General features: G+C 44.8%; 1 long non-coding RNA gene across 1 annotated transcript; it reads left to right on the top strand.

Annotated features, from left to right (window-relative positions):
• The first annotated feature begins 932 nt into the window (after positions 1–932).
• Positions 933–7,644, top strand: LOC135414492 (uncharacterized). Its single transcript, XR_010430700.1, has 2 exons — positions 933–4,983; positions 7,448–7,644. It is a non-coding gene; the product is annotated as an uncharacterized LOC135414492 (long non-coding RNA).
• The last annotated feature ends 6,036 nt before the right edge of the window (positions 7,645–13,680 follow it).

A 13,680-nucleotide genomic window follows, 5' to 3' on the forward strand; every position in this document is an offset into this window, starting at 1 on the left:
AGACAGTACAAATTCTTTACAAAAGACTAATACTTCATCTGGATAGCAAGGCCTGTTTCGGTGCCAGGCCCAAACCTTCAGTCTGTTGTAAATTTAGACAGATTCTCAGAAATGCTAAGTACTTGTGCTTCCCATTGGTGATTTTTCATGAGCCTTGAAATGTAAAAGTTTGACACTAAGAAGAGTGTCACCTTGTCCAAAAGTAGCATTCCTTGGATAGGTGTAGATCCACATTTGCCTCTCTATGAAGAACCTAACTCTGCTTGTATCGTTTCAGAGTGCCAGGTGTGCACACTGCCAAGTTGACATAAACCCAAGTTCATATACAGCAGTGGGAAAGTGGGAGAGATCTGTGACCACCTTACATCGTGGCTGGAGTAGTGTGTGTGACTGCGGGGCAGGACGTGCAGAAGCAGGTGCCCCTCAGTAAAGATGAAACAGTGTCTCTGCAAATCAGCTGAGGTGTGGATGGTCAGGGCACCCAACCTGCCAATTATTTTGGATTGCCGGAGGTGCGGCATGTGTGGTGTTTGTGTTTGCGTTGAAGGGTTCCTGAGATCATCAGTAAGCTAGTAGTGCACATATGGGTGGTAGAGCCAATTTAATACTTGTTTGTCTCTTGAAGAATTTAGGGCGGTCTAGTTAAGTCAAAACTGGCCTCTGTATCATTACTCCAACTTATTGTACCTTTATTAAGAATACTTAACATTTTCCATCGCTAGATCCATGCAAGATCCGATTCAGGCCAAGGATTTCTTGGAAAACTTTGGTCAAAATGGATATGCGAGCTCCAGGGGCAAGACCAAGAAAAACACATCACTTCGCCCGCGTTAGAAATTCTTGTCGCCTCTCCTTTGAAATACCTGAGCACCCCTGCACTGAGATAAGAATTCAGGAGATGGGCTTCTGTCTCTGAAGGGGGAAAGGTCAAAATCCACCCACCTTTGTCCAGTTTTAAACCTTTTGAATCATAGCTTGGATATGCTAGTTAGGGACTTATTTCTGCCTAGCAGTTCAAACTGACAGTGAGGATATACCTTCATGGAGCAAACTTCAGGCTTCCACCTTTGCTGAATGGGCTGAGCACATATGGTCCCCAGACCTACAGGATCACTGAGAGGGATGTTCCCAGCTGCTCTGTGGCACACGGGAGGCAGCTCCTGGACTGTGGGTGCAGAGCAGACAAGCAGAGTGGAGGATGGAGGAACTGCAGGAGGAAAAAATACCATTCTCGGGTCAAATGCATACACACGGTGTGGGGGCTGAGGGCTTGCACATCCAGGATAAGTTCCTCCTCACTTTTTTTGCATGCTTGAATTTTTGCAGTTCCTTATTCAACTTCAGCTCACTTTTTTCACTCTGTATACTATTGGATCCCTTAAAGACCCCCACTAAACCAGGAGCTACATTTTACTGGGTGCTGCTAAAATGGTCTTCCATGCCTCAGTGAGCTTGCAGGATAAGTAGACAAAACAAGGAAGGTGGCCATGTCAGAACTGCAACTGGAATGTGGCTGTTGCTGGCTCCTGCTGGAGTGATTAAATGGGAACAGGGCCACATAGCTCCTCCCTCCCTTAAAAAACAAAAACTGTGGGCACTTGTACAGAAAACAACCCCTGCCTCTGTTTGTCCTCGTCTTGCTGTAGTTTTCTTCTTTGAAATCAGAGTTTGTTTTTTGGGGTTTTTTTTCAGTGTCATAATAAATTAATATAGGGGTGAGGTTCAAAATGGAGTCATCTTTATTGAAACGAGGAGTCGGCAAATGTCGCGTCTACCTGGAAATCTCTTTAGGCAGTGGTGTAAATAAAAAGCAACTTTTAACTGCAATAGAACAGAATGACTGGTTGCTAAAAAGAGCTGGTTTAAGGTTTTCATTAATTGACAGCTATGATTTATCCTATTCTTTACCATTTTGAGGCAGTTTGTAATCAAGTACAGAACCACTGGACATTAAGATTTCAGAGGGAAGCCTGGAAGAACATCTGTCTTCGTCACAATGTCTGTTAATTTTTAATCGCCTCGGGATAATTTTAAAACAGGCTGCAGGTTTCTGGAACATTCACATAGGCAAGTCCTTCAGTTTGCTGGCTGTTGAGGGTTAGAAAACCCTGCAGTTCACAGGACAGTGAGACCAACAAGCTGGATGAGAAAGTAAATGCTGTTGACACCTACTCAGACACAGTCTTCAATGAGTAAAAACATTAAATAAATAGAATCTGAAGTTCCCAGAGGGACATGCTGGTGGAGTGTTTCAGAGACTCTCCTACGAGTTCAGCTTGACTGGAAATGTTTAATATCAAAAAAAAAAATTTTTCAAAGGATTTTTTTTCTCTCTTGAAAATATTAAATTCAAGGAGTGTGACTCCAAGGTGGACGAAGGAAGTAAATGGAAAACTGGTGGCAGGAGCTGGGTTTTTGCATTCAGCAAAATGGCATTTTCTGATCTCTGTGCAACATGATATCCTGTAAGCACTACACTTGGTTTGCTCCAAAATTTCAGGGAAGGTTTCAGAGCCATTTTAACTAGGGAGATCCTCAGTGGGTAGTGCTCGTTGCAGGCTGATGTGGAAGGTTGGCAACCGTAAGGGGGAAATAAAACCTGTGCCTGCATCCTTGTGTCCTATCACCTTGGGCCACCTGCACAGGAGTTCAAGGGAGCTTCAACCATTTTACTTTGCCCCCAGGATGGGGGCACGGGTCCTGCCTGGGTCCCCTGAGCAATACTCCCAGATAAATATTTGTCACTGGCAAATTTCCAACATGATGAAACTTAGTCAGGTCAGCTCTGCCTCTGTCCCAGGGTGACCAGAAAAGCTGGCACAAGTGACTGGGCTCCTGAGAAGGAAGGTGAATTGGCAGTGACCTTGGTGGTGGGGTGATGTGGGGTCAGCCTCAGCTGCAGGCTGGGTGGGAGTAGAATGATGGGCAGCTTCTCTCCTCCAAAACCTCTGGGATGCCAAAGACTGTGCACCTCCGATGCCAGCATGTGCCCGGGCGGCATTCTCATCACGGCTAGGTCAAGTCGCAGCCTTCCCACCACAGCCCTCTGGAGGTCTTTCACTGCTCCCTGCAGCCCTGGGCTGTCACTGTGGTGCTCTTGGAGGGCCACTGCCTGCACTTCCCAAATACTCCTGCTTGCCTTCACGTTGCAAGAGGAGGGAGTCCAGCTACCCACTTGAGGAACGGCAAATTTACCTGCAGAGGAATGACCACAGGTGCCCAAATCCCTCACTGGGGTCTGCCAGGACAGTCTACCTGTGGGGTGTGGAAGGCTTGCTCCCACTGTAGGGGAAAACAGCAGCTCAACCCTACCCCAAATAATCACAACTTGACACATGCAAGTTTTACATAATCTGATAGCAATTAAAGCTGCTAAAAATTGGTCTAAACAGGATACATTTTTCCTCTGAATGTTTTGGCAGGAAAGATTTTTGAGCAACAAATGAAAATGACATAAATAGAAAGGCAGTCCCCTGGAAAGACAAATCCAAAGTCTTCTGCTGTCTCTGCTCAAACTGACTAGCACTTTGGTGTAATAATCTTCCTGTTGAGATCAATGAGGCTGTTAAATAAATGAAGCATTCAAGTGTAGAAGAAAATAAGGGAAGAGAAATGGCATCATATTGAAAGACTAAAATTCAAGCCTCCTTGAGCCCCAAGGAAAGGGTAAATCCATTAAGTTGTGAAGAAATAAGAGCTGGAAAGAGTCTGTCAGATCCATTCTAAAACTTATGATAAAATAAAACTTTCTTAGGGGGCAGAAAGCAAACTGAAAGAAATGGCCATATGGCAGGAGGGTACGGCTCTCCTAGTATGCTAATTGTTACGTACTTGGCGCATCTGCAAGTGTCTCTGTTGAAATGTTTGACAGACTGGCAATTCCTTCTTCCAAAATAAAAATGAGTTGGTTTAGTTCTACTTTACTGCTATGTCTTTGGAGATGGCTGGTGTTTGGTCCAGTCCCTCAGGGAAAAAAAAAAAAAAGAAGGAAATAGGTCAAAAACACACCAAAAAGAATTAACAAGATTTTGGGTCTCTATCTATGTAGGAATGTGTGTGTGTACATATGTGTATGTATGCGCATATATGTTTAACTTTGCCCCGTGGGGATGTAATTCCAACTAGATATAACAGGACACTTTTTAAAAAGAGACTGGATGTGGCACTCAGTGCCATGGTCTGGTAACCGCAGCGGTAGTGGATCAAGGGTTGGTCTTGATGATCTCGGAGGTCCCTTCCAAGCCAGCTGATTCTATGATTCTATGATTCTATGATAATATACACTCTCCAACTAGAGCAGTAGAAGAGAATACATAGCAGAATTATTCTGCTGGCTGATTTTGGAAATGTTGTAGTGGTCTCCATGATGCCAGTGTGACTGTGTTCCTATGGGAACAGGCTGCCTCAAAGCAAAAGGGTTCTGTAGCAAGAGCAAATGAGTCCTGGCTAAAAACTTGGTGTTTAGCAAAAAACTACATATTCTGTAAATATCAAGTATTCTGCAATATTCGGATTAAATTCACTCACTTTCAAAACTAATTGAAAGAGTTCTTTTCTACTCTGCCAATGAGGCAAGATGCAATCAGTTACATTCAAACCATCATTAGGACTAATTAGGACATCCCAGGTACTAAAAGCTTGTTCACATCCTCCTTGCAACCACAGTGTTACTTCTCAGAGCTGCACTCTGATGATGCTGCCCCTTTTGAAAAGCACCATACTGCAGGAGTAATCCCATAGGCTTTAATGGGACTACTGATTAAAGTACTACTAAGTACTACTTATTAAAGCACTGTTCTGTGTGAGGGAGCATTCTGGAGTCTGACTTTATGTTAATGTTTGCCTTAAATGCAGATGTCTTCTGAAGAAGTGTGTTGTATACTTGAAGAGTTTTATGTTGCCTTAATGTTGACTTGCAGCAGGAGCAATGCTTATAGAAAACTCCAAAGCTCTCTTGAATATGATAAACACATCACACAGCGGGTGAGCAACTGCCTCATGGGTTGGGCACAAAGTGGGTAGGGTGACTGGTCACTAGTGGGGCTCTGCAGGTCTCCATTTTAGGGACAATTCTCTTCAATGTCTTTGTAAACGACTTGGATGCAGAACTTGGAGGAATACTAAGTTAAGTTTGCTGATGATACTAAATGGGAAGGAGCTGTTGACTGCCTCAAAGGCAGGGAGGCCCTGCAGAGAGGCCTGGACAAATTAGAGGGCGGGGCAATCACCAACCATATGAAGTTTAACAAAGACAAGTGTCAGATTCTGCACCTGGGATGGGGCAACCCCGGATGTACATACAGAGTGGGGAACAAGAGGCTGGAGAACAGCACACGGAAAGGAACCTGGGGTTCCTGATTGATGGCAAGCTGAATATGAGTCAGCAGTGCCCTGGCAGCCAGGAGGGCCAGCTGTGTCAGCCAGGGGGGATCAGGCAAAGCAGCAGCAGCTGGTCGAGGGAGGCGATTGTCCTGCCCTGCTCTGCGCTGGTACCTTGGATATTGTGTGCAGTCTTGGGCACCACAATGTAAGAAAGATATTAAGCTATTAGAGAGTGTCCAAAGAAGGGCAACGAAGATGGTGAAGGGCCAAGAGGAGCTGTTTTCCCTTGCTGCTGCTCTGACATCAGTACAAATTCTCTTGCATCTCACTTGAGGTGCAGAGAGTGGCCAGGGTGAGCCATCAGCATGCTAAAGGCATGGGGACCATTTGTGAATGCCATTTCCCCTATCAGCCTTAGGGCAGATGGGGATGATGTAGCCCTAAGAAGAACTCCTAAAGATGCCTAAGAAACCTTTACATTTAAGGCACTAGTAAAAACCTCCAAGGAAAGGTTTTGGTCACAATATGGTAAGATTGACACTTGGTGTTGAGAAATTTAAAGCACATTTCAGGAGAGATCTGCTGCCTTCACTGGTTTATGTGGTACTGGTATTTTGGGCCACCTTAGCAGCTCAAAAGGGGTCATGTGGTCTCACCTCCCTGTACAGTTTCACCCGAGTAATTGTTTATTTTTGGGGGTAGAAAGCATGTTTGTGAGAAAAGGAAGTGAAGAGGAACAGGCTATAGAGAAATGTTTAAAAATTGCAGAATTTCAATTACTGTTGAAATTCCTCTTTCTAACATCAACAAATTGCCTGGTTTAAATTTCATGCTGCTCTAAACAGCAGTGATGTGTTGTCACCTCTGCCTGTTTTTGTTCTTAATAAGGTACAGGAATGTTAAACTAGCTGACACATTATCAGCATTTTGGTGGACCAAATATAATATCTAATACTACACCATGAAGCATACTGTGCCCTTGGAAACAACAATTTGCAGTTTCTGTCTTTAGAACAACACTTACAGCTCACAGGAGAGCCACACAGTGAAAACATGGGTGTGTTAATCCTTTGTAGGCTTGCTAAGTTGTGAATTTGTTTGAATAGCTATCTGCTGGTCATGAGTCTTTAGTATTTCCTTGCCAAAGAGAACAAGATAGGTGAGGGATATGTTGTTTTTATTGCTCTGTACAAAGCATACCTGGACTGCAGGGAGAAGCAGGAGGATGAAGGCCCATTAAGGTAAGAGGAATGCAGGTAGGGTCATTTGTCCCAGAACTTCAAATGCTCAAATTCAGTATGCAGTTGTTTTTGAAGTGGACATTTCTAAAGCAAAGTAATTTTAACCCAAATCTGTGGCTCTCTAAGGAAATACATTACAGAGCATTAAAAGTGACTCCTATGAAACATCATTTTAATTGTGCCTGAATCTGTACAGTTTTGCCCCAGTTCAGAGCCAGAGGACAGCAGGCAGTGAGACAGGACACTGTAGTGCTCAGTGCCAAAGAGACTGAGAGCCAAAGCCCTGAAAGTAGCAAATCACATTAATGGGGGATCTTTCTTTTCCCTCTCTGCTTTGAATATTCCCTTACAAGTGTTATGAAATATAAATGCAATAGCCTTGTGGGGGTAAAACCTAGAAAGAGCAAGTCCTTGTGTGAAACCTGCCAGCCCATTTTCAGGATAAACCCTGTTTGGTCCCAGAGTGCCCCACTTTGAATAGGGAGTTTCACCTCCCCAAAGAACTACTGCCCTGAGGATAAGTGTTTTCAGAGGGGAGGAGTTGCATAGGTGAAGGAAAATGGTTTGCAAGAGAAATAGGACTGATTTTTCCTGTGAATGCATTGGGATGGTGCTATGACAAACCCCCTTGGCACGGGGTTGACCGGTTTTCCAGCGCCATGTGAACAAAGTGCCTTTCCCATGTTCATGAATGGGGTACTTGACCTGTGCAGTGCTCCTCACTCAGCCCTCTGCCTTCCTGCAGCATCTCCTCTGGAAGCAGAGCGGCACTTCAAGCACAGCAGATAATTTCAGTAGGCTGTTTGAAGTCCATCAAAGTGATCTTTAACACGGTGTGACCAACTTAAAGCTTATTTTTCTTTTCCATTATCTGTGTGAGGAAGACAGCACATCCACTGGATGTGGGACATGGCAACACTTCGTCTTGTGCTGGAGCACGGGTTCTTCTTCAGGACAGACTGCCAGAGGAACATGTTCTGTTCCCTCACTCCTCCTGACCAGGACTGATAGAGCTGTTTTTCCAGTGAATTTCCAGCTAGACTATTAAAATAAACTACTCCCTGAAAGCTTTTGCCTTGAAGCACCCTTTGTTCTATAACTCTCTGCGCTGTTGAATGGGACTCTCCTCTCCCAGGCAATCCCCTATGCAGCTAAAATTAATCCCTATGCAATCCTAGAGAGCACTGATATCTGACTTTATTCACACAAAGATATAATCTTAAGGACTTAGAGGCATCCTGCCCCTGTGATAGTTATCTGAATGCCACCCATCATGTGTATAACAACCTGAAGTGAAATGGATGTTGTTCTGTGCCTCATGCATATTTTGCCATTAAGTTACTAGGCAAGAGGGTTGAGTTTTGTCTAGTTTTGTTTTGTTTCGTTTGTGTTTTAATCATCACTATTTGCACCCAAATTCTAAAGTCCATGGTTGGGGTACCTACGGTCAAATTTCCTTTAACTTTTGTTGGGGGGAGAAAATAGAGCCATGGCCTTACGATCTGAATATAAGCAAACAATCTGTTGTGGCAAACTCACCAGGGGAGGGGGATAAAAAAATATGATGATTCAAGGCAACAATATCCTCAACCTGAGATCATCGTTTTTACAATGGTGGGGGGTAACAGCTGCCTGTTCATCAGAGGATTATATCTTCCCGCTGTTACTGCTGTGACCCTAAATAAAACCTCTAATGTCAGCGCAGAAGCATGGCCAGAGAACAGTGATGGCAGGAATAAATCCCTCCCTTCTGCTTTGGAGAGATTTCTGTGGACGGCCAGTTTTCTGTTGTCTTTCTGGAGCCTTAACTGATTTATTTTTCTCATTAGGTCCAGAACTTGGAGATGCGAGTAATCTCCCTCCTACCACAGATTCCATTCTCAGATCATAGGTCCCCATCCTGCTGAAAATGTAATTGAAAGGCATATACAAATGCAGTGTTTAATTCCAAGATTTTCCTGTATTTTGATTAAAAACCTACTGGATTCTAAAGCTTAGGTTGTGCTAGATATAAAAACACATGTTCATCCAAGAGCACAACATGAATGAATACGAGCATTAAATTCTGCTGACCATTCACTTGAAATTTTTTCCGCCGCATGTGATTCCAGGACAAATATTGATTGAATAACCTCTGTGTGTGTGTGAAGTGTGGTCTAACGCCCAGAGCGACCTTTCTCTTCCGTGCCTAATCACCAGCGATAGCTGTAAGCTTCCTTTTGTATCAAAAATCTTGTTTCATAATGCAGCTCCCCTGCTCTTTGGAACCTGAGTTTCTCCGTTTGTTTGTTCAGCCAGTTGAGGTCTGCTGGGATATTTCTCTGTTTGATTTGCTTGTTAGCTTTGTTGCTGGCTGAAATGGCCCGGGGATGGTTTGTTCAAGGCTTTTGTTTTCTTTTCTGGAAGAGCTGGTGGAGGGTTTTGTTCTCCACAAGTCAGCCAGCATCACTGCACGTGAGGTTTGCCTCGCTGCCCGCTGCCATTCCGCCCGGGCAGGTGGCACGGGGTACGTGCACACGCGTGGGCACCGAGAATCCACCCAGTCTCTGATGGGCCTCTCTTTTTAAGTAAAAAGGCACCAGCTAATGTTTTGACATGCTGACTTTTTGGGATGCAAGGCAACAGCGGCTTTCCTTACAGAGGCGCTGAGCCCCTGGGGCAGATGGAGAGGGAAGAGGGGGTCGGGGCTGGTGTTTGGTGGGACAGATCAGCCAAAGCTGGGGAAATACAGAGTGCAGCAGAACAAAGGAGTTTGAATAAGATGCTCTCTCGCTCTCTCTCTCTCAGGGATGCTCTTTATTACAGGGAAAGGAGACAAATACTATAACTGGCCTTATAATCACTTTTCACATACACAGAGTGCAGCGTATAAGGTTTTTATAGAGCATATAGCTTCCCTGAAGGCTTCTCATGGGGCCTCTGCTCATGGTCCTCCACACCCAGCTGCTCTCCATGTCTTCAGGACATGTGCTAGTAACTATGGTGGTGGAAACTGGGGCCTTGATTTATTTGTCTTTCATTCATGCCATCACAAAAACTTTTAGTGCATAAGCCTCCAGCTCCTGCCAAGAAGGTACACATTTGTGGAGCACACGTTTCTCCCTTCTAGCCTAAGAAGCAGTTTTATTTATTTTTTTTATTTATTTATTTATTTATTATTATGTTAACTAAAATATTCATATTGGTTTCTCCTTATTATGATTCTTACTTCTCTATATAAATATATATAAATAAACACACACTAAACATAGATCAATAAATATATACGTATATATACACACATGCACATATATATCCCTTTCCTCCCCTTGTCTTCTCACAGTCTGAGCAGTCCCAGTGAGAGGACAGTAAATTTCCATCACAAATGCTTTTTCTGTGACTCTTTCTAAGCCTGCCTCATGAAAATAATATTTTCATTTTGGTTGTCTATAAATAAATAGAAATTTGACTTCCAGAATGTGTTCCTCAAGCAAATCAAGTTGTTTTAGGTTTACTCCCTTTCTAAAAAATACTCATGATTTACATGCAGATAACTCCCTACTTTAAAAGTACTCTGATGATGAACGTAAATCTCTGTTACACAGTGGTTAATTACAGCAATTTAAGTTTTGGTTGGTATTTGCTCCATTAGGTATTCGTACCCCAACAAATATGCTCACATCTTTTTGTTATATTCTCTTAAACATGATTAAAGCCAAATCTTAGCTTTTCTACATCCAAGCCTGTGTCTGAAGCCATGCATGTGCCAAACCAAGGAGATGAAGGGCTGTAGGAAGCCCATTTCCTCCCCTGCATGGCCTAATCTGGCTGGTAAAGTCTGGTGCACAGACTTCAACTACCAGCAAGGCTTCTTTGGGGATTGCATCCTTCTCCTCCTCCTCAGCATAATGGCAGGAGATTGCTTTCCCTGAGGATTTTTCAAGGAAGCAGTCTATGCTTTTAACATTAGCTCAGTCAGTGGAAAGCAGCAGTGCCCCAAGCTGGCATTGTAGTCGGCGGGGAGAAAAGCACCTCTCTGCGGCTGAACATCATGCTTCCTGAGATCCTCCTGGGACCTCCAGGTGGATCACAAGTCATTATAACACTGTGAGCTTCTGCTGGCTGGCCTGCTCCTCCTCCCTAGCTTCAAGTTGCTGCTGAGCCTACAGCTCATCTCCTCTGCCTGAGGGAGACAAGATCTAAAGCAAGACCTAGGAGGGACTTAACATCACCTGAGATCTGGATTTTTCCTACCGTAAGCAAGTATTGCTAAGGCAGCCCTACAGTATAGAGGCAGTCCCAACACAATCTGAAGAGAAAATATGGAAATATTTCCTTTAATGCCCAGCACAGGGATGCTGTTATTGACTTGTAGCTTTTGCTGGCTCCAAGCTGGACCATTTGTTAGGGTGGCAGGATGCTCCCAAATCTTGGTGTCAGGGCATTTAAGATGGTGCAGTCCCATGGAGATGTTTTGTTAATTAGTACTTCCACTGGAGTGCCTGCTTATTTCACATGAAAACAAGCCTCCCTCCTCCATGGAGAGTGAGAGTAAGCTGTATATTCAGATGATGGTCCACATGTAACCTCTGGTGCAGGAAATCTCTGAACTGCGGGAATGCTGTGCTGCAGGAAGCTTGTTATACTTTACCCGTGTCTCTTCTAGACTCTTTCTTTATGTCACAGCAGTGGTTTAGTGGACCTCTGCTCCTATTAGATGAGCTACTCTTCCTACGGCTATCTTTAAACACATGGACCAAACTCTGAAGTTACCTTTCAGATTTAAAATTGCAATATGGGTGAAAGGGGAGATTCGTCAGGACCTGGCTCTCAGTGAGGAGGACTGTCCGCGCAGCCTGCATGGATGCTCAGTGCACTGACGTGGAACAAGCTGTGCCAGACCATTTTGCATTTGGGTCACGGTATTGACTGCTTACTTTGACCCGCATGTTTCGCTGTTCATTTCCCTGGTACATGCTTTAGAAATCCCTGCTCCAGAAATGTCTACCTGCTGAGGAAGCAGACCGAATATTACGTGGAGGCCAGAGAGGTCCTTGTTCCTTTTCTTAAGGCATGCACGGGCAGAGGCTTTGGGGGTTGACCCTGGCTCAACACCTGGTGCCCACCAAAGATGCTCTATCACTCCCTTCCTCAGCTGGACAGGGGTGAGAAAATATAACAAAATACATTGAAAAGCTTGTGGGTTGAGATAAGGACAGGGAGAAATCACTCACCAACTACTGTCACAGGCAAAACGGACTTGATTTCAGGAAATTGACTTAATTTATTATCGATCAATTCAGAGTAGTGTAGTGAGAAATAAAATCCAAATCTTAAACCACCTTTGTCCCATCCCTCCCTTCTTTCTGGACTTAACTTCACTCCCAATTTATCTCCCTCTTTCCCCCAGGTGGCACAGAGGGATGGAGAAGGGAGGCTGCAGTCAGTTCATCACACATTGTCTGTGCTGCTACTTCCTCCTGTGGGGGAGGACTCCTCACACTCTTCCCCTGATCCAGCATGGGTCCCTCCCAGGGGGATGCAGTCCTTCAGAAACAGACTGCTCTAGCACAGGTCCCCCATGGTATCACAAGTCATGCTAGCAAAACAGCTCCAGCAGATGGGTTCCTCTCTCCACAGGGATATAGGTCCTGCCAGGAGCCTGCTCCAATGTGGGGTTACCAGAGAATCACAGAATATTCTGAGTTGGAAGGCACCCACAAGGATCATCAAGTCCAACTCCTAAGTGGATAGCCCACACGGGGATCAAACCCACAACCTTGACGTTATTAGCACCATACTCTAACCAACTGAGCTACATTCAGGATCTGTACGGCGTCACAGACTCTTCTGAGCATCCCTCTGCTCCAGTGTGGGTTCCTACATGGGCTGCAGGTGGATCTCTGCTCCACCATGGGCCTCCATGGGCTGCAGGGGCAGAGCTTGCTTCACTATGGTCTGCACCACAAGCTGAAGGGGAATCTCTGCTCTGGCGCCTGAAGCACCTCCTCCCCCTCCTTCTTCACTGACCTTGGTGTCTGGAGAGTTGTTGCTCTCTCACATTCTCACTCTCCTCTGGCTGCAATTACTCTTGCACAGTAACTTTTCCTCCCTTCTTAACTTTGTTATCCCTAAGGTACTACCATGGTCGCTGTTGGGCTCAGCATTGGCCAGTGGCAGGTCCATCTTGGAGCCAGATGGCATTGGCTCTCTTGGACACAGGGGAAACTTCTGCACCCCTGAAGACTCCTCACTACCAAAACCTTGCCATGCAAACCCAATACAGAGAGTTTTTCAGCTCAAGCATAGATACACACACATAGACGACATCTGCCCTCACCCAGCTGCTTTAGTCCCTTTAGAGTTTCTTTCCCACACAGCATGGAACTGGTGAGATGATGAATCAGTCCTCCTTCTCCTACAAACCTGAATTTGAAATCCCATTTCAGCCTCCTTTAGGCTGAGGGTTAAGCAAATTGTGCCTCTCTGAGCCCACTCACCATTACCAAAATGTGGAGTTTTTGCACCACTACTAAAACCAGCTGCTCCTCCATGTCTTGTCTTTTCTTTAAGGACTCCTATTGTGACAGTGGGGATGCTTGTTGCCACATGCTGTCAGTTTTTCAGTGCTGTTCAACTTTGAGACAAAGAATCAGTGGTTTAGGGTTGGGATGCCTGCATTTTTAACTCTGATTTTCCCACTGATCTAATTCTTCTGGGCATTGCAACTTTACCCAATGGAGGAGGCTGCGGAATAGAAGGGGTAGCAGGGGTTCTGTGCACTATCTCCTATGCTGGTCTTCTTGGAAGCTACATGTGCTGAACAGCACCTTCCTCCCTTCCCTCCACTGTCTTCTGTGATTCACTATACCCACATTCACAGCTGCTCTGCTGTCTCAAGGAACTAACCTAAGAAGAGGGAACTGCATATCTAAGCATAGGGAGAGATGAGGGACCATAGGTCTTTTTCCTTCCCCCAGTCCCAGGAAAGAGAGTTCATGCAAGGTAGAAATGCTCTTGCTTTAGAGAGGAGATTGGGGATACAGGCACAAGCCAGGGAAAGAGGTGCCTTGGAAAAAAAGGAGGATAAGTTCAAAGTGTGCAAAGTGCTGTAGAATAGGACTGATGTCTTGCAAGT

This window comes from Pseudopipra pipra, chromosome 1 (assembly GCF_036250125.1).
Source record: "Pseudopipra pipra isolate bDixPip1 chromosome 1, bDixPip1.hap1, whole genome shotgun sequence".
NCBI lineage: Eukaryota > Metazoa > Chordata > Aves > Passeriformes > Pipridae > Pseudopipra > Pseudopipra pipra.